This window comes from Bubalus bubalis, chromosome 4 (assembly GCF_019923935.1).
Source record: "Bubalus bubalis isolate 160015118507 breed Murrah chromosome 4, NDDB_SH_1, whole genome shotgun sequence".
NCBI lineage: Eukaryota > Metazoa > Chordata > Mammalia > Artiodactyla > Bovidae > Bubalus > Bubalus bubalis.
This window is the reverse complement of record NC_059160.1, coordinates 45,774,739-45,793,090: the sequence shown is the minus strand read 5'-3', so window position 1 is coordinate 45,793,090 and position 18,352 is coordinate 45,774,739. Positions and strand designations below refer to the sequence as shown.

The 18,352-nt window shown below is 50.4% G+C and overlaps 1 long non-coding RNA gene across 2 annotated transcripts; it reads left to right on the top strand.

Annotated features, from left to right (window-relative positions):
- The first annotated feature begins 6,042 nt into the window (after positions 1-6,042).
- LOC102391662 lies at positions 6,043-17,374 on the top strand. Of its 2 annotated transcripts, none has more exons than XR_006640930.1 (6): positions 6,043-6,295; positions 6,560-6,678; positions 13,657-13,697; positions 13,892-14,000; positions 15,218-15,329; positions 16,762-17,374. It is a non-coding gene; the product is annotated as an uncharacterized LOC102391662 (long non-coding RNA). The 2 variants fall into 2 exon arrangements; XR_006640931.1 differs by having other exon boundaries at positions 6,256-6,274.
- Positions 17,375-18,352: the final 978 nt, after the last annotated feature.

Sequence of the window (18,352 nt, the reverse complement as noted above, 5' to 3'; positions counted from 1 at the left end):
CCTGCCCGCTGGGCTCCCATAAAGTTGCTTCCCTCAGACCCTGGAGCCCCGCAGACCCCATGGGACACCAGAGGGAGCCCATGTCGTCTGACTTGGGCTGAGCACGGGGATATTCCTACTCCAGCCCCAGGGACAAGGATGGACATGGGGCACCCGAGGGTGATTGAGAGCAGAGGGCTTGTGTGCAGGTGTGAGGAGGGTGGTCAGCCGTAAACAGAGGGGCAGAGAGAGAGCACACGCCTCACCCAGGCTGCCTTCACGTTTCACCAGGACTTCTGTAGGAACCTCCAGAATGGTCTTCCTGTGTTTACCTTGGGGCACTGCTCTGCCTCACCTGTCTATTCGCCACATGGGGCTAGAATGACTCTTAAGAATATTGATCTTAGCTCTACCTGCTTCCTCTCCTCCACAGCTGCCTATGACTCTGAGCACAGACGCTCAAAGCCTCGCTGCAGCCTAGCCTGCTGGAGCCTGTGGACCTTCCTAGGGCAGAGCTGGATGCCAGGCTCACTCCATACCCAGGAGCTGGACTGAGTGGCTTGGGGAAGTGGGCAGGGAGGAGGGAAAGTCCATCCAAGGCCATGTTCTGACCTGGCCACCCATCTGGGATTGCACCTGCCTGGACCTTCTGAGGAGTCTTCATGGGATGCCTCAGGCTCCTCCTCTCCAGGGAGGAGAGGGGAGCATCTGGGTGTGGCTGTCACCCCCATGGGCCTGCTCCACATGGGCACCGACTCTCTGAGTTTCCACGTGTGGAGCATGTGAGCACCTAACAGTTTCCCACGCCTGGAGCCCAGGGCAGGAAGCCAGAGACCTGGGACCTGGAAATGATCCCAGGACATCTCCTAAGTCCCTCCCCACGTGCTGCAGAGCTTTCTCCACACTTTTGTCCAAACCTCCCTCGGAAGAATGTCCTCACAGCCTCGGACTCCCTCTCAGCCCATGTTATCCTGAGGCTTCAACCGGTCCTCTCATTCCTTCTTGAAGATGTCAGCAGTCATGGCCATCGCCTGCCTGACCTTCAGAAATGTGAGTTCATTCCTTCATCGGTTCTTCTTCAGTTCCTGGAGAATTCCCATCCTGCACAGACTTCTCTGGGCAGGGTTTCAGGCACTGGGTACAGAACCATCCTGTGTCCACCCCATGTCCCCCCGAACCCTTAGAGCTGGACTTCATTGAGCTCAACGTGCAGCTGAGGCAATTCCATGGTGACCCGTGTCAGGTGAGATCCTTGTAGTTCTGAGCAACAGAAACTGCATCTGGCTAAGTGAGCACAGAAGAGCGTACACTGAGAGGGAAGAAGTCCAGGTCAGAGCATAGAAAGAAGTCCCAAAAGTGCACAGCTCAGGGAGGACAGGAAGCAGGACATGTCCTGCTCCAGAATCCCACAGTCTGTCCCCGGAGGTCCCGTCAGCAGGGGGCTTAGGTTCAAACACCTGGAATGTCAATGTCAAGTTCCCAAGAGACAGAATAACTTGGGCCTGGGGACAGTATCCTTGGACTAATAGTTCAGGCTGAAGGATGAGGAGGATGAATAAGTAACAGGGACCCGAACCCTGGGGGAAAGTCTCAGGTAGAGAGGCTCCAGATTGAGTGCTTCCTGGATGCACACGTGCCCTCTTCCCAGACCAACAGACATGACTCTCCTCACTCTTCTGGGTCCAAGCACCCCACACATGACAGTAAGTGCACCGCCCACTTCCCCAGCTGCAGACTAATACGAATCCTCTCCACCTGCTGCATCTTGCAGTGATGTCATGCGTGAAGGGCCCCAGCGCGATGCCAGAGCATCTCCTGGTCCTTCGGGCTCCTTTCTCAGTCTTCTGCATGTATATCATATATGTGCAGGCAACAGGGAGGTGCAGTGAGACCCCGGCCCCAGGAACATTGCTCTCCTGATACCAGTCTTCACTGGGATCCCACTCCCTGTTCCTCTCTCCTGCGGGAAATTCTCCCCTGTGCAGCCTGGGCTGGGCCATCGCTGTGTCAGCGCTGTCACCTGGGTCCTAATCAGGACCTCACTGCACCTCTGAGAGCAGGTGCTTGTCACCCCAATGGAGAGCAGGAGGAAGCAGGGCCCAGGGACCAGGAGAGTGGCTGAGGCCCCTGCCTGGGAAGGGCCATCCTGGGTGGGCCTACTGGGTGCCTTGATCCTCCTCCCTGATCCATGTTGAGCTGATTGGTCGGGAGAACGCAGGGTGTTCTGTTCCAGGAAGAAGTGAAGCAAGCATGTGGTGTTTCTGTAACACAGCTTATCCTGGGTCCAGTGCCGAGTACCCACCCCACTGGGAGCCCAGACCATGCAGCTGTCTGTCCCCACCTGCTGTCCTGTCCCCTGTGGGGAGAGGTGGGCAGGGATGTGTGTGGCACGTATGTGTCCGCTACCCAGGACCTGAGTGCCTCCGGGCAGATCCTCTGTGGACAATTTCATGTTTCTCTCATGCCTTGGTGCTGGGCATCTTTAAGATCCTGCTCCCATCTCTCAAAAATGCCTGGAAGGTCACATTAAGTTGTTCTTTTTCAAAGGGTGCTGTCCTGGACCTCATACCGGTGATGACCGCTGAGTCTGGGCAGAGCCCTCCCTCCAAAGATAGGGACATTGTTTTTGAAAGACAGCAGACGTGTTATGCCCAACCATTCTTTAACCTGATAATTAAAGAAGCTGTATATTTCCTTATGAAAACACTACAACTAACGGTTCAGATTCAGAAAATGGGGTAAAACCTGCTAAGCCACTTCAGTCGTGTCTGACTCTGTGCGACCCCATAGACAGCAGCCCACCAGGCTCCGCCAATCCTGGGATTCTCCAGGCAAGAATAATGAAGTGGGTTGCCATTTCCTTCTCCAATGCAGGAAAGTGAAAAGTGAAAGTGAAGTCACTCAGTCGTGTCCGACTCTTAGCGACCCCATGGACTGCAGCCCACCAGGCTCCTCTGTCCATGGAATTTTCCAGGCAAGAGTACTGGAATGGGGTGCCATTGCCTTCTCTGGGGTAAAACCTAGAGAGGTAAAATAATTCCCCCAGTAAGATTATTGGGCATCTCCCTACAGTGCAGCTATGTTTTTAGAAGCAAACCTCAAAAATCTTGTCATTTCTAATGTACATACTTCTGTTCATCCCTGTATTTTAAAAAGGTCTCTGCCTGGTAACTTTCCTGGTGGCTCAGAGGTTAAAGCATCTGCCTCCAATGCGGGAGACCCGGGTTCGGTCCCTGGGTTGGGAAGATCCCCTGGAGAAGGAGATGGCAACCCACTCTAGTATTCTTGCCTGGAGAATCTCATGGACGGAGGAGCCTGGTAGGCTACAGTCCATGGGGTCGCAAAGAGTCGGACACGACTGAGCGACTTCACTTGACTTGCCTGGTGGCCAGACCCCAAAGAATCTGCCCGCAATGTGGGAGACCCGAGTTCATATCCCTGGGTCAGGAAGACTTCCTGGAGAAGCGAATGGCAACCCACTCCAGGATTCTTGCCTGGAAATTTCATGGACAGAAGAGTCTGGCGAGCTACAGTCCATGGCTTCACAAAGACTTGAACACAACTGAATGACTAACACATCGCAAATGCCTAAGTTCGCTCTGCCCATATTGTTGGAATTTAGGCTCTTGCAACTTCCTTCCTTTAAATAACACTGCAGTGAACATATTTGTGTATGAAGTTTCCCCCTCATCTTTGAGGCTGTTTTTCTGGGGGTAGGCCCTGCAGGTGACATTGTTGGGGTAAAGGGAATGAGCGCTTAAAGGCTCCCTGTGTCTGACCCATCCCCCACCACCGCCCCCGGCCCCAGGTGTCCCTGCAGGCTGACTTCGCCATTGAGGTGTGGCCAAGGCCACCTATGAGCGCATGTTCACACCACCTGGCGCACAGTCTCCAGTGGCTGGATCCCAGGGCATGGACCTAATTGAACGGGGGTGTCCTCAGTCTGTGGAGGTCCTGGCTTAGACGAAAGCTGGTTCTTCTCAGCAAATTGTGTTGCTTGCACAGAGTATCTAACAATTGGTTACACTCAGATGCTGGGTTACACCCAGTCTGGGCCCAGCCTCCTCGTCAATGACAGTTGTTGATGAGAGTCTTGCCCTGTCACAGAGCTGCTACCAAGTCACTTGTGGCCCTTGTGCCCATCCTGCACCTGGCCCCAATTTCTTGGCTTTCCCTGCTTCGTTCCTTAGCTTCCTAAGTATGTCGAAGCCCCTCTAGACTTTACCTGTTTAAAGAAACACTCTTTCTCTAATTACCTAGGGTAATGTACCAGAGCCCCGATATCCACTGCCACCTTTGTTAGAAATGCACGGGGACAGAGATGCCAGCAGGTAAAATCCCTTCAGGGCCCAGGTTCTGTGTTTCTCTGCAAGTCTGACTCCTTACCTGTCCCATGCTGGCCCCCACGTGCCCCCTTCCTGGCATCCCTCCACCCCGCTTTCCCTGCACCAGGAGAAGCAGGAGAAGTCTGTGCGCAGAGAGTTAAGACCGATCCAGGGCCTTGGTCTTTCTCTAGGACTCCGTGGTGGATGGGGCGGCATGTGGTCAGCGGCCAGCTCTCCTCTTCTACATCAAGGTCCTGGAGATCGAGAGCAATGTGTAGCACATGGCCAGAGCAAGGTTTTCTTTGGGATACTGTGCTAGCCCACCTGGAGGAGGAGCGGGACCTGAAGATCACTGACGTCATCATCGGCTTCCAGGCCTGATGCAGGGGCTACCTGGCCAGGAAGTGAGTCCCGGGACGCCCACCACCAGCTCAGGGCCCCCAGCTGTCCTGTGTGGAGGCACTGAGGAAGCAGGGCCTGGCCGCCCTCACCCAGGCAGGTGTTCCCCAGGGAGGCCCACATGGCTTTCCCGTGCCCCTGCTTCCTGGATTTCTGCCTGAGGTTTAAAGTGAGCAGGTGGGAGGGGTGACTGTGCTCCGATTTTCCCTACAGAAAAACCCCTGCCTCCCACTCTTCCTCCCTGTGTCCCTTCTGTAGATGAGACACCCAGATCTGGCTGTCCCCAGAGGACCCCGAGCTCTGGGAAAGAGGCATCTTTGAGTTCCAGCAGTTCCTGTGGGGTCAGAGGCAGACTTGTGCAGGTCAGTGGGCAGGGCAGCTGCCCGTTTGCCCCTTGACTCCTCTGTGTCTGGGCTCTGGGGCTTGTGTCCTGGCCTGAGCCCTGAGCTCTGGGAAAAGGGTATCAAATGAACGTTTGCAGGATGTGGGCTGCTGACATTCTCCCACCAAACACAAATACCTGAGTTGCTGGAACAAAGTGCCCACGTCTCCCCTCCTCTCAGCTCCCTTATCTGCAAAACACATCAGATACATAACAGTTGGCTTTAAGAACAAACTATGGTTGGCTATCCTCATGGAATAATCTCCTGTCCCTCCCTCAAAACCCGAGGGGTGGGGACCATAATGGCCCAGGGACATTTCCAGGGGTGAAGCAGCCCTGAGGGAAGGGCAGGCGGGCCTCCATGGGGCATCCAGGTCCATTGCAGTCACTTCTGCTTGAAGCAAACCGAGAAGTTCACCAGCAGTCCAGCTGCAGGACTCTCAGACTATGGGAACTTGACCTGCATTTCTTCATCTGTGAAACGGAGCCTGCACTCCAAGACCTGAGTGAGATTCAACAGGAAAGGCGTGGACGGTGCGATCACAGCGCCTGCCACACGTTCAGCCCCCGTCCACAGAGGATCTTTGCTCAGAAACCAAAGGGAGACAGGGCCAGCTCTCCATTGCAGACCTCTCTGAGTCGCCAGGACACTGGTTTTCTGATAAAAGTCTTCCATTTGGAGAGAAAAAAATCTGTTGTCAGGTGGAGATAAGCCGAGATAGAAAAAGGCAGCGTGCTCTCAGCCCTTCCCACGAACTTCTGCATCCACCTTATGGCAGTGACCACCAAGGCTGGGCCTCCTCATGTGGACTAAATGCACTAGTTCCGTCTCTGCCAGCAGGGCTAAGTCTAGAGGGATCTGATCAAAAGGGATGGGGGGAAGCGCATGGACAGAGTGTCTGAGGGGTGGCCTTAGGCCCCTCTTCTAGGTACCATGGGAGGAAAACAGGAAACAGTGGACTCTAAGGCGAGGTCACGGAGGGCTTCTCAGAGGAGGTGGTGCCAGATTTGGGCTTTGCAGAAAGCATTTCTCCCAGTTGGATGCAGCAGGTTTCCCTGGCAGAAGAACCTAGAAGTGTGAGTGAATCCTAGAAGCCACCTGGACCTGGCCCTCAGCAGCAGAGTGTGAGCAGTATGCACTGAGCAGCTGGGCTGTTCCAGGACTGTACCTCATGCTGGTGGCACGAAGGTGAACGAGGCAGGCAGGCTGGTGAGTGTGGGGTTGGAGGGGTGAGAAGATGGAATCAGAGGGTGGGGAGTGATTTGCCAAGGGACTCACGGTGTGTTGGTGGCAGGTCTTTGTTCATGGACCTGAGACCGAGTGGACTGTGTCAAGAAGGATGTGGAATGTCAGGACTGGGCTTCTTTCTATAAGGAGGTAGAAATAGTCCCAGGGCGGGGCCTGGTGGGCAGAGTGTTTGTTTGACTTGAACCACTAACAAGTGAGGGTTTTGCTTTCACTTTTGCTTCCCAGAGTATATCTAGGCACAGAGGGTGTGTGTGGTCATTGCAGAGATGCACAGCTGGCGGCTGCATCTGCACAGCTGAGAACGTCTGGATCTTGTTCACACTCAGCCAGAGGAAAGCCCATGGGTAAGCAGAGGGGAGGGACCCTGCCCATCTCCCCATCCTCAGGATGAATGTCTGAGAAAGGATGATGTCACTAGTTGACAGAAGATGGAAACTGGAAGCGCAGAGAGGTGAGGTCATGGCCGAGGCAGCAGGTTAAGCAGGGGCAGAGCCTGGATGTGGAGGCAGGTGTGTCTGAGGACTTCCTCCCAGCCGAGGGCCCCTAAACAGAGCAGAGGGAGGGCCACAGCTGCTCAGGTGGGCTCAGCTCAGGGTGTGGACTCCTGAGACATGAGCGGCGACCCCAGAAGGAAGGTGGGTGTTGGGTGTGCTTAGTACTTTGGGAAATTGGAGGAAGCAGAGAGGGTAGAGGAGGACAGGGGAGTCAGCGCCTCCCCTCCTATGGCCTGGCCACCTTAAAGCTGTCCCCAGGGTGCTAGGCTGGGGCTGATGGGGGAAAGGGGATTTTTTTCAGTTACAAGGAATCAAGGTTTGTTGAAAAACCTTGCCTCTGAGAGCCAGGCTCAGTGCCAGGCCCTGGGGGACATTGCGGCCTGGAAATAGACAGGAAACCAAGTGGGGAGTCAAAGGGCGTTGGCTTCCTGTGTTTGCCAGGCCCTCTGCTCAGGATGTGGGTGATGGGAGGTCCTGTGTGGGGAAGGTGGCGCTGCTGGAAGATGTGAGAAGGGCTCACTGCACAAGGTCCACATACATCCCGCTGTTGCAATGTTAAGATAAAAAGCCGAACTCTACACACATCAGTATAACAGGAGGGGCATGAGCTTAGATCTATGTTTTTTACCGGCAGAGACAACCCTAGAAACGTTGGGGAATTAAAACCACATTCCCACCCTGCCCTTGCACCCATGTCCAAAGGCCTGGACTTGGCCTCCTCTCTGCCCACAGCGAGCTGTGTGACTCTGGGCAAGCTATCTTCTGGGGAATTGTTTGTTCTATTCTCTTACTAAGTTTTTTAAAGCTGATTTCCATTTTCTCTGTGGGTGCAGATGTTTTTTCTGACCTGGTTTATGGGATCCTTGGCAATTTTAATTTCCAAGAGTTCAGTAGGTCAGAATTTCCATTATATCTTGTGGAATGTGTGTATTTAGAAAGGTTTTCTCAAATCAATGTTATTTTTAATGCTTCCTTCAGTCCCTTCAGTTTCTTCTCTCTGGTGCACGTTGGATCCATTTGAAAGATTGATTGATTAGGATCTTTAGTTTCTTCTCCATTCTCTTCCTCTTTCTCCCCTTCTCCCCTCCCTCCCTTTCTAATTTTAACAGGGGGAACTGGGGTTGTGCTGTGTCACCGAGAGGCTGCTTGTTTCATGTCCCCATAAGGGGTCCCACCCCTCATATTTTGGCCAGGCTGCGCCCAGGAGGGAGGAGGGTGTCCAGAGGCCCTGGACAGGAGGAGCAGCAGAGAAGAGACAGGGCCCCTGATGATGCGGGAGGGTTCTCAGACCTGGAGAAACTGAGCAAAAAGGGACCATGACCAGGAAAGTGCGGCCTTCAAGAGGAGCTGGAGAGCAACTGGGGGAAGGTGGCAGAGGGAGGCTTGGAGCTGGGCCGCCATGGACAAGTACCCCATCAGGCGGTGAGGCCAGTGGGGAAGCACATGTCGTGGGGAGGGGCAGCCTGTGCCAAGTGAGGTGTCAGTCTCGAGCAGCAGGCCCTGTGGATACAGAGAATATGAGGAAGACAGGAGCTGGGGCAGTCGGGAGGGTCCAGGTGCTCAGCCAGGGACTTTCTTAACGCCCCTTTCCTTTTCCAGGGAGGGTGACTGCAGGCACAGGAGGGAGATGGTTGGGGAGAATCTGTCTGCCCACAAGGAGGGAAGGGATGCATGACTGGCCATGCAGCTGGGCAGGGACAGGCTTCTCCAGGGTCCTCCCCTCTCCACCAACAGCCTTTCCAGAAAGGGACCAATCAGAGGCTCACAGAGGAGGAAGCCCTGGATAGGAATCCGGCAGAGGAAGCACTATCAGCATCCACACCCATCTGAGGCCCCAGACAAGGGTCAGGACCAGGCCAAGAATGGGAGGGAAGGATGGAAGGATGAGGTCGAGGATTCAGATGCATTTACAAAGTTTTGGCATCACCCAGGATCCAGCCCTTTCTGCCGAAGCCCTCCTCTTCTCTCTGCCTTGGCTCTTGGTCCTCGTGTTTCATGATGTCATTTGGCTGCCCTGGCTCCTGGGTCATGCAGCTTCCAGGCAGAGAGGGTGGCGCAGGACCAGCCAGCTCTCTTCTCCCACCTGCTTCAAGGTAGACCTGCCTGTGTGAATTCTCTCCCATGCACATAAACAGTGCCTCCAGCCTCCACCATCAGGCACACTCCATAGTAAACAAGTTACTCTTCCTGAAGGACAACCCCAGGCATCACAGAGAGAAGGTGATAGAAAGATTCTAGGATGGGAGCTCAGGTGAGGGGATTTGGGGGAGGCTGTAAGGAAATGGGGGCTTCCCTGATAAATCAGTTGGTAAAGAATCTGCCTGCAATGCAGGAGACCCCAGTTTGATTCCTGGGTTGGAAAGATTCCCTGGAGAAGGGAAAGGCTACCCACTGCAGTACTCTGGCCTAGAGAATGCCATGGACTCTATAGTCCGTGGGGTTGCAAAGAGTTGAACATGACTGAGAGACTTTCTCTCACTCACTAAGGAAATGGGTCCACTCTAGCTTAGGTGACACAGAAAATGAGGGGCACTTCTATCAGTGGGAGTCTTGGTAACTCATCTATGGAGAGGGGAGACCAGAGTGAGCATAAAGGTGTGACTGGTAAAGAAGGAGCAGTCATACTTTTCATCCAAGGGAGGGGGTGTGGTGTTGATGGGACGAAGTGATGGGTGTTTGCTGTCTCCTTCGCGCCTGCTCTCAGAGTGACCCTGTGTGAGGCTGGAGTTCTGTGAGAGCCTTTACATTCAATGGGAGAAGAGCATCACCCTATTGTGATACCAGGCCAGCCTTGGGATGTCAGGGGTATTCTTTCCTTCTCAGTCCTTTATAATGGTCACGTAAATAGACAAAAGGGAATATATCCATTGATTTTAAGACTCCTCTTATTATTAAATTCAATAAACAGTGAAATATTTCCCACTGCACTTACTCCTCTTTGCAGCATAGCTACCTTTTGTAAGCTTTATGTCTCCCTTCTTAGCCACACTTGATATAAACTCTTCTCATTGAATTGTTATGAACTCATGGCCTTTCTCAGACTCAACTTGGCCCAATGAAACATGATCATAGTATTCACTTTCCATCATCAGCAGCATTATTATATGTGAGTTACATTAAAGTTGCTCAGTCGGGTCTGACTCTTTGTGATCCCATGGCCTGTCAGAGGAGCCTGACTCCTCTGTCCATGGAATTCTCTAGACCGGAATACTGGAGTGGGTAGCCATTCCTTCTCCAGGGGATCTTCCCAGGGCTCGAACCCAGGTCTCTCACACTGCAAGCAGATTCTTTACCATCTGAGCCACCAGGGAAGCTCATTTTATGTGGGTGCCCCTTCTAAATGCTGCTCTGAACATTTCCGAGAGAATCTTTGCCTTTGGGGGTGTATAGTTGCCAACCTGTGGATATAGATGCCGACCTGTGGAACGGACCTCCCCTTCAAGGAGTCTCGCTTCCTTTGAGTGGGCAGAAGCCCATGGGTGCACGTGTTTGTGGGCAAGGTGCTGCTAGATGATGGATCTGTTTAAGGCCACAGGGAACTGTGATTGTCCCGGTTCACGTGTATGGTCATCCCTCCTTTTCCTGAGAGCTTGGCTTCATCATCACACACATGTCTGCCAAACTGACAGTTGTCACATCGGGTGTCGGCTTACTTCTTATTGTCTCTCAATCCAATTGCTTCCACCAGTTTATGTGGTGGCGCCAGAAATCAACCCATTCTCATGGGTTACTAACTACTATGAAGTGACTTCTGCTTTTATAAAATTAAAAACATCCAAAATGCTAAATGCATATGTTTAAAACAAATCCGTTTATACAGAGGGTTCTGCACACCGTTCGTAGTAAAAATCACTTTCAGTTGTTTGCTTTTTCTTTAGTTAATTAAGCAATATCCTTAGATAACATCCTTACTTACAGGGTCATTGAGAGAAGTAAAAATAAGTGAATGCTTGAGAAGCACTTAGAATGCTGCCTGGTGCAAAGTGGGAAGTCGTCAACCACAATAGCTAATAAACATTAAGTATCATATTTTTCTTTTCCTAATTTAAAAAGTCTGATACTCTTTACTTACTTCTTACCAGGGAAGATAATGTTTTCAGTTATTCTTATACTTTTTCTTATATCCGTCCCTATTTTCTCCTAATATCATTATATCACTAATCTTACATCTTCTCTTAGAAAACTTTGTGGTTATATGCACTTTATTTGTGCCATTGTTTCTTAGGCCCTCAGGTTCAACTGGTGTTTCTTGATTCCCCACTGTGTAAAATGAGACCTTCTCTTTCTCCCTTCAGTGCTTCAGCTCCCAACTTCTAGAAGTGTGATTTAATGTTTATATTGATTGACAGCAAATAAATTAAGTTCTCATATTTAAATGCTTTGCTCTAAAAGTTAAAAGTCAAAGAAGAGAATTTACATTTTTGTGATGTTTTAAATATTTTCTCTTGAGTAACTTGTATTAATACTATGTATTTGCACATACATTTTGGCATAGCTTCAGTTTTTTCTGATGTTTGGAATTGCCTTTGTTTTCACCCCTTGCACTGTCTATCTTCAAATTTCCTCCATTTCTTTGCACAAGTGCCTCATATGATACCGAGTCCCCTGTCCCCACAGACTCTGGACTTTTTACCCCATTCTGAACTGGTTTCTCTCTAGATCTGCCGTGTGCCCAGCTGTGATCCTTGGATTCCCTTCTCTCTGGGTTGATGTTCCTGATTCCTGGATCACATTCAGGAATCTTTCTTTCTCTTGGTTATCCTTTGCATCATCTCACACACACACACACACACACACACATTTCTTTCCCTTTGCATCTCACTCTCATGTAACTTGCTAAGGAACGATTGTGAATAGCAGCGTTTCTATTCTCCATTTAGCTCCATTTCTTCTGTCATTTTAAAAGAATTTCTAGAAGCTTTTTTTGACCTTCTTTTCCAATCTTTCTTTAGACTTATTTGGTAAACACTTATTAATTTCCAAGATTTTTTTTTGTCTGTTTCAATTTTTCCCACTTCTCAGTGCATCTCATTTTATGAATAAAAATCCTTTCTAATTGACTTAACGACCTGGGTTCAAGTTTTAAAAATTATTTTCTTCCTTCAGAATTGTCCAACCATCTCTTCTGGTGTCATTTCTCATCTGTTAGTCTAAGTCATCTTTTCCACATTGTCATCGTTTCCATGTATCTAATCCTGGATGACCCATTCATATTTAAGAGGGAGTAGAGTTGACTGGTAAGCTGCCCTGTAGAGTGCTTGCCTGAGGACCCCTAAATTCCAGAATACAGAAATATTTTTTCTGGAGTCTCTGAATTAAGATATTCCTCCGTCTGGTGTGGAGTTGGGTGAATATGTGATGGGATGTGGGTTGCTGGGACTATCCCCTGCTTTCTCCTCTGTGTCACTCTCATTTTGCTCTAAGCAAGCATTCCTCTCGCCTGTACACCTTCTCTCCATTTCTTTCCTCCACTCCTCTTTATTCAGCAGTCACTTCTTCATCCACTCAGTCTTCAAACTATTGCTGAAGACTCTGGGCTCCTGTTGCCCACAGTCCTGGCTTTATATTAGCAGCAGAGCACCGAGAGGCGAGGTATGGGCTCTTGAGCCCAGTAAGTGGGTTGAAACCTAGTCTGTCATGGACAAGATTTCTGACCTTGGGCAAGTCACATAACATCTATGAAAAAAGGAGGGGAGTTGGTGTACATATCTCAAGGGTTACTGGAATGATCCAAATTATATTCAGTGAAGTCTTAGATCAACTATCCGTACAGAACGAAGACCACAAGCACAGAGACGCCTCCTATCAGTAGCCATTATTACAACTGTAAGCACGTTTCCTATCATTTCGGTCAGGTCTCAGAGGAGGAGCTGATAAATGCACTTTGTCTTCTTACAATACTGCTGAATGTAATCAACATTTGCTTTCTTCCATCATCTACCAAGACAATGTAATCCCAAACAGAATTAAAAAATTGTCTCTCAATAAAGATCTGTTTTGAAGTAGAGACTTCTGAGAATTGGCAAGATTAAAAGAATTGACACTGTCATATATGAATATAACTGTAATCAATTGGTGCAATTTTTTGGCACAACAGAGTGACTCTAGGTATGAAAATATTTAAAATGTTTAGAGCCCTGACCAAATCATTCTACTTCCAGAAACAGCTTAAGGACACAGTCTCAAGTACAGGCAAAGTTTCATACAAGAAGAGTGTTCTTTACACTATTATTTACACAGACAATTAGAAACACCCCAAAGTGCCACAGTCAGGGGAGGACCGCAGAGAGGACTGGGCACCATCCAGGTCCTCAGCTGCCCAGGGCAGGGCTGCAGGGAGGGGCTTGTGGGAGAAAGGCTCCTGCAGAAGGAAGGAGGATGTGGGCTGTGGGAGCTGCAGCACCAGAAACTTTATCAAGGCAGAGATTCAGGCACAGGGAGCAAGACATCATTTTGGAATAAAAAGAGTCATTTACCAATTAACATATATCCCCAGGTAAGTATGTTTGTATATTGTTGAGAGTACAGCATAGTTATCATTAACCTGCTATTTGAATCAGAAAGACTTGGGTTCAAGTCCAGACTCTGCACCAGCATGGAGTCTTGGGCTGACCCATGTTTCGGTGAGTTTCAGGAGCCTGCACATCACAGACACTGAATCAATAGTAGTTACTACCAATTAGTGGCACAGGTGTCCCGACCTCACATAGTTCCCAGAGTATTCCTTTCTATGCTCCTTTCTATGTGTTCTGTCTCTGGTTTTACTGCTCCTATAACCTCACAGATGGCTGTCTCCTGTCTGATTACCTTCTCCCTGTGCCCCAACAGGAGAGCAGGACTCTGACTCAGCTTGGAAGGAGCTGTAGGAGGTGAGTGACTTTTCTTTACTAACAGCCAGCAGAGTCCAGGGGACAGGGAAACGCAGAGGGTCAAGTCCCTGATGGCATTGGTGGCCGTCCCAGGGGAACCCACCAGAGGCCTCCCCCTCGCTGTTCCCTGCAGCCGCTGGCCACTCGTGATCTAGCCCGTGATCTAGCCCGCAGTCTGTTTTCTCTTCCCCAAGGGTGAAGCCACACCTCCTTCCAGCCTGACTTGGACCGGTGAGCCGAAGGGACATCCCCGAGACCCTGCTGCTGCCATCATGGTCTCGATAGACCTCTTTTACTGCTCAGGTAGTCAGCTGTCTCTTGTCTGGCTGGTTTCCACTTGTGATCCAGAATTGAGGGTGGTGCCTCCAGGCTGAGACAACCCACAAAGGAATCAAAAACCAAGAAGGGGGTGGCTAAGCATTCCGGAGTCCTCCAGAGAGGCCAGGGGAGCCCCCTGTGTTCGAGGTTCTATCCGTACAGCCTCAATCCCAGCCCTCTCCTCAGGGCACCAGAGCACGGTGTCTACTTCCTCCTCCACTGCCATCCAGCAAGGGACTCAGAAGTGAGGCCAAGACAGCCCATGGTGAGGGGGACAGCTGATAGGGATCCCCAAGGTCAGGCGGGAGAAGGAGGGGAGGCCCCACAACATCCCTGGAGCTTCTCCTGCCCTCTCCCTTGCTCCAAGCCTCCTTGTGCTCCCAGACCCTGGGGTGTCACCACAGAGGCTGTTTCCTTCAGTTCTTACCCTGCCACCCCCCTCCACCTCAGCCACTCCACAAGGGTTAGGGGACCCTGAATTGAACTCAGGTCAGGACTGTGCCACCTCAGTCCTCAGGGAGGGGTGGTCAGAGCTTTAACATATGAACTGGGGCAGAGGGGACACATATGTTCCACCCATAATACCAGGGACCTTTGGTCAGGAAGATGGACCTTAAACCCTTTCAGTTCAGTTCAGTTCAGGCGCTCAGTCGTGTCCAATCTTTGCAACCCATGGACTGTAGCATGTCAGGCCTCACTGTCCATCACCAACTCACAGAGTTTACTCAAACTCATGTCCATCTCATCCTCTGTTTTCCCCTTCTCCTCCCGCCTTCAATCTTTCCCACCGTTAGGGTCTTTTCAAATGAGTCAGTACTTCACATCAGGTAGCCAAAGCATTGGAGTTTCAGCCTCAGCATCAACACTTCCAGTGAATAATCAGGACTGATTTCCTTTAGGATGGACTGGTTGGATCTCCTTGCTGTCCAAGGGACTCTCAAGAGTCTTCTCCAATACTATAGTTCAAAAGCATCAATTCTTTGGTGCTCAGCTTTCTTTATAGTCCAACTCTCACGTCCATATATGACTACTGGAAAACCATGGCTTTGACTAGACAGACCTTTGTTGGCAAAGTAATATCTCAGCTTTTGAATATGCTATCTAGGTTGGTCATAACTTTTTCTTCCAAGGAGCAAGCTACTGAATGCCATTTATATTCCACCACAAATTCTTCTAATTTTATTCTTTTTTTTTCCATCTAGAGAGTGAAACTGTTTTTCAAGTTGTTGTTGAACATTCCCAGGTCACAGAAAAGAAACTGACTGTCTTACTCCGAAACTGGAAGATATTTGTGGTTAAGGCCAATATACCCAGGTAACATGCATGGGTTTACCAAGAATGTGACTCGATCCCTCGCCCCAGGCTAGGTTCCTCCTGGCAGGGACACCTCCTCCAGGCAGCATCCTGTAGTTGGAGTCAAGGATGTTCCTTCTCAAGATCCCAATAGCAGTGTTTCCTTTATGGCATTTGGTGGCAGTGAATGGCCTCGTGTGGTGAAGAGATGAAACCTGCTACAGGGGCAGGTTATGTGACCTTGGACGTGTGACTGAACTACTCTCTGCCTTAGTTTCTTCATCTGTTCAGTTTTATTGTGCAGACACTGAGATCATGCATGCAAGGTGCTTTGCATGATGGCTGACACAGAGTAGGTGCTCAATTAATATTACTTTAAAAAAACTTCTTGGGAAGAGATAGGGGCCAAAGATCTTTTTCCTAGAGAGGAGGACAAAGCAGGGCTCACTTTTGATCAAGTCAGTAAATCCTTCCAACATCCTTTTGTGTTGCCGGGGATTCTGACTAGAGTCTTCCCTGACTTAGGAACTGTACCAACCCTGCAAGATCCAGCTGGTCCATATGACAGAGAGGCGAGACAGGAACTGGGTGGAGCTGGTGGGGTCCTGGCTCTAGTCCTGCCCAGCTGTGGGGCTCTGGGCTTATGTCTTGGAGCCCCAGATCTGTGTGTCCAGTGGGAATAGCAATTCTATCTGATAGACTATGGTGATGGCCTCAGATGAACTGCAGGTCAGAGGTGGGGAAGCAAATGCAATCACTCTCGTCCAAAGGCCCAGGGAGGCCTAGACCAGGGTGAGACCCAGGGTCAGGGTAGAGCAGAGGGTCCAGATTGGAGGACGAGTAGACAGGGTTGGGCAACAGGACCAGAACTAGAGTGAGGAGAGTGGGCCCCGAGGACACAGAAGTGAAGGGTCTGTGACCCTAGCAGAGGTTCCGGGAGTGGGAGGGGGGACATTTCTTTCTTCCCTGATGGGATCCCCTCATGTGGGCTAGAGGGCCCTGGGTGGTCATGTCCTCCACACCCTGCCTGGGACCTGGGTTCTCTCTCCATCTGGGACCCTCTTCTAGTCCACGTGGAGCGGCCCTGACAGTGGGAAAGCAGTGTGGCTCAGTGAGCCCTCCAGGGTCACAGTGAGTGGCTGCGATTGCGTGTCATTTGAGGGATTCTGAGGAGCCTCATGCATCCCCACTGAGGAGGAGAACAGTTCCACCACCAGCTGTGCAAGTGTCGGTCTCTTCAGGACTAACAATTCAGATGCGTGATTCCTCGAGTCTCTCGAGTCTTGGAGAGGGTCTATAAAGGTGCACATGGCCTTGGGGTGCAGGCACGCTTACCAGCTGACATGCAACATCCGAGAGGCCAAGGATGCTGGGTGATGGGTCAGAGTCAGTGAGGTGAGCTGGAGAGTCCCAGGAACCAGGGCTCACAGCACATCTCCTGCTTCCCTGTCAGGTGGGGAAGTGGATGGACCCAGTGACTATTCAATGGAAAGATCAAGGGCACAAGCCTTGGAAGAGAGCAGATGCCAGGCAAAATGATCTTTAAGGTGCCTTCTAGCTCTGACTTTTGGTGGGTTTGTTTTTTTTTTTTTAAGTATGCAGAGTTAGCCAACCTGCAAAATCTGAGCACACAGTCCCCAGGACTGTCCTTACATTTAACACCAGTAGCACGTTAGGGGGTTCCCATAATCACCATCGGGTTTGAGAATTCCCTAGAAGGATTCTCCGAGCTCACTGAAGATGTCGTCATCCCGGTTATGGTTTATTACGGGAAAGGATGCAGTTTCAGCCACGGGGCAAGTCTAGGCGGGTTCCACACACAAAGCTTCCGTGTCCTCAGGATGCTTTCCAGCCTTGGATTCAGTGTGTGGCAGGACACACAGGGCTCTGTCTGCCAGGGAATCTCACCCACTTAAAAACAAACTATCCTAACTTGTGGTCTCCAGCTCTTCCCGGCAGTCAGACTAATGCCCTGGAGTCCAGCTCCTCCAGAGGTCAGAACTGATACCACGTGACCCAGAGGCCCCATCACGAAAGTCACCTTTTCTGTTTGTCCAGTGGCCAAAGGCCCAGGAGATGAGGACACTCCTATCAGCCAGAATATTCTAGGGGCTTAGAGACGACTTCCCAGAATCTAGGGCTAGGAGCAGATTGGCCTCCTCACTACACTAAGGTTCACGAGTGAAGGGTTTTCTGCTCCATAAAACAGAATACAACCTTCCCAGCCTGTTTTACAGCAAACAAACTGTCTTAATTCCTGACCTTCATTATTACTGGGAGGAGGCAAATGCAGTATATGAGTATCTGAACAGGCTGAAAACAAACTGAGTGTAAATGACCCAGACACACTCCAACAAGACCAGGGACGGAAAGATTTTGGAGGAGATTGCTGTGATGAACAGGACATGAAGAAAGACACAGAAAAGATCCATGCTTTTGCAGACAACGTTGACAAGGTACACAAGGACTGCACGATTTCCAATGTGGTGGCCCACTCCACTGGCGCTGTGTCTGGCATCCTGAGCATCGTTGGCCTGGCTCTGGCACCTCTGACAATGGGGGCACTCTGTCTCTTCGCCACTGGGTTAGGGCTGGGCATAGCGGCTACTGTGACCAATGTGTCCACCATTATCGTGGAAAAAGTAAACACGTCGTCAGCAGAAACCGAAACCATTCAACTGCTTCGTCACAGGGAGAGATGGAAGGTAATCGAGGATATCAATGAAAGGAAAGTTCATATTAATCTTGCAAAAAATATTCATCTATTTCCTAAAATCATTGGGAATACGGCCAATTCATCAAGGTGATCAAAGGCAGCCCTGCCTTAACAGCCCAAGTCAAGTCTCATAACCAATGGGAAAACCTTCATTCGTGGCAGCTTTCAGGTGCCAAAAACTTTTGGCGGCATGGCTTTTACAATGGCCAAAGGAGCCCGTATCGCTGGATAGTCATGTCAAGTATGGCCTTGTGATAGATGGGCTTCCTGGTCAAAGAGTCAATACATTTACATGATGGAGCAAAGGCAGAGTCAGCTGAAAAGCTGA